General features: G+C 45.1%; 1 non-coding gene across 1 annotated transcript; it reads right to left on the minus strand.

The window, feature by feature from the left end:
* Positions 1-237: 237 nt before the first annotated feature.
* On the minus strand, positions 238-342 carry LOC112439499 (small nucleolar RNA U13). The gene has a single exon (XR_003027773.2). It is a non-coding gene; the product is annotated as a small nucleolar RNA U13 (small nucleolar RNA).
* Positions 343-2,792: the final 2,450 nt, after the last annotated feature.

Consider the following 2,792-nt stretch of genomic DNA (forward strand, 5'->3'; position numbering starts at 1 on the left):
GCCATTTGGTAGAAAGTCATTCATTTTTTTGCTTGCATTACACACAGCTTCTATTGGGCATATGTGAGTAAAAACAAAATTGTAAGGTAGGGAAGGTTTACCTGTCCTCCCCACCCTTCTCTTTTGGCTAGCACCTGCAGGCTTTCATCTCAAAGACTGGCTTGTCTTCAGTTGTTTACAGGACAAGTGAGTTTTAGCCTTGTATTACCTCTCCTTCTACATTGACTTTTTTTTTCATGTCAGATGGGCAAAGTGCCAACCTGTAGGAAGAAGGTTTGAGGGAGGCACATCTCACACATAAGTGTGATACCACATCATCATGCTCATGAATTGCAAAAGGATCTATACTGACATATTAGGCTGAATATCTCTCTCTGTCTCTCTCTCTGTCTCTCTCTCTTTCTCTCTGTGTGTGTGTGTGTGTGTGTGTGTGTAATATATATAAAACTATAAATCATCCAGTTGTAGAGGTAAAGGCCTTATGCCCTGTTAATCTAATTGTAAAATCAGAGAGGCAGGAAGTAGAGTCTATTCCAACTCCCCCACCCTTTTCTGCCCTAATCATTTTAAGATATGAACGGGGGTGGGAGCAGGAGTCAGGAAGGGGACCAGGAAAAAGCATTTGGCTTGGAGACAAACATTTACAAAGGATCTCAAATTTAGGCTTTTAACGTTGCTTCCAAATGAGGTTATAAATACAGTCATAACACAGATACTTCTCATTCAGCTCTAAACTCAAGTCCCATGATTGAACCATCCTACCTCTAGGGTGCTATAAGTTAATTATATAGAAAAAACCTTAACTTCTATATTACCTGTAAATACCACAGTTATATGCCATTGCATTTTTTGAATTAAAGGGTATAATTTGTTAAATGTAAACATTAATGATATTCCACAATTTTGTGATCCTGTTTTTACAATTCCTTGAAATAATAATAGCTAAACATTTATGGAGTGCTTTTCATATGTTAGGCCTTTCACAGAAAACGTCACAATGACTCAGTAAAAGTAGGAACTATTATCACTCCATTTCACAGCTGAGGAAACTGAGGCACAGGCATGTGGGGAAATGTGCCCAAGGTTCACAGGTGATGAAGCCATGGATCTGGGATTTGAGCCCAAGCAATGTGGCTCCAGAGCAAACATGTGCAACACCCAAATCTGTTTCTTAGTTTCAAAAGTCTCATGTGGAGAGCCCCTTGTGATCTCCAAGAGGTGCTGGATGGATGGAGAACGATGTCAGAAAGGAAAGGCCAGGTGTCCCGTGAGGCTGCTGAAATACAAACTGCTGGAGCAGGGCTGGATGAAATGGCCTTTTCTGGAATCTTCCAGATGCATGTCTGTCTTCCCAGCTGTTTCCCCACCTTATTTCCTCGCTAATCTCCTGCTCCGTCTTCTCTCTCTCATCCCCAGCTTTGCCTTCACCTCTTTCCACAAGATTCCAGCATGTGGGGGCCTCAGCCCCTTCTCAGTGTTTTCTCTCTAGCCGGGCCTGGGCCTCATCCTCAGCTCCAGTCTCCGCCTCGAAATTTCTCCTGCCTCAGGCTCTGGGTCACTCCTTCTGGGCCAGAGGTCTGGGGAGCAGAGCATGGGAGTGAAGAGGAACCTGTGAGCCGGAAGGAGGAAGGCAACCCAGGAGGCCTGGTCTGTACTGCCGGGGACTGGTAACCAGCAGAGTGTGGGAGAGATGTGTGCTCTACATCACCGGTGGTGTCATGGAAACCTGCTGACACCGCAGTTCATACTTCTGTGCAGTGAGATGGAGATGATGTTATTCACTTGAATGCCAGCCAGGCTGGGCCACACAGGCAGGCCTGGTCACGGCTGTTTGAATCATTAGGCCCCACAGACATAGGGGACATGAGCTTTGTAATGGCCCAAAAAATGTTTGAGATCTGAAAATATATATATAGATTACAACAACAGAAAAGTAAATCATAAAATAAAGATAAATGCCTAATTAAATGTCTGCAAACTGTAACACCATATCATCTAGTCAGCCACAAGTCAACTCATGTAAATAATATTTAATGTGGAATGTGGGTGGATTTCTGTGTGAGTTAATATGCTTGCAATGATCTGAAACTGATATTGATGCACAGGGGCTGCTCCCTTGGAGGAAGCTGGTTGTGGGGGCAGGATTACATATGTTAGAGGATTTGGATAGAGGGGAAGGCCATGGGTAGGCACCAGGGACCCTTACAAAGGGCAAAGTGAGACAAAGGGGGCGGTATCCAAGATACCCACATGTTCCCCAAAGTGAACCCCTCCTCAGGGCCCTGCAAATCTTTCGTAAAATTCCAAAAATCCCAGTTGGTTCAATTGAGTTTCTTGCAGAAGCCATCAAAGGGAGTAGGTGGGAGACTGAGGAGGAAGGTTTGCCTCTCTCAGTATCTCTACAACAGAAACTGCCTCTGTCTACTTCTGCCTGAATGTCCAGTACCTTGTAGTTCAAGCAGCCTCGCTCTCAACGCAAGAACCTCTTAATGGGTGTTCTGCTTTCATTTCTGCTTCTGTTCAATCTTCTCTCCACAAAACAGAAACACTGACCTCTTAAAAATCAGCAATCAGATCCCTTAGGACTCCCACTTAGAAGAAACGTCCACCTCCTTCTTCTGGTTACAAAGCCCTGTGTGATCTGGCCCCTTCCGGCTGCTCATCCCCCATAGCCACCCTTTCTCTCCTGAGTGCAACTAATCTCAGCCACTCAGGCCTCCCTTGTCTTTGAAATGTGCGCAGCTCAGCCTGGCCTCAAAGCTTTGGCCCTGGTGGTTCCCTTTGCCAGGAAC

This window comes from Pan paniscus, chromosome 2, assembly GCF_029289425.2.
Source record: "Pan paniscus chromosome 2, NHGRI_mPanPan1-v2.0_pri, whole genome shotgun sequence".
In the NCBI taxonomy this organism is placed as follows: domain Eukaryota; kingdom Metazoa; phylum Chordata; class Mammalia; order Primates; family Hominidae; genus Pan; species Pan paniscus.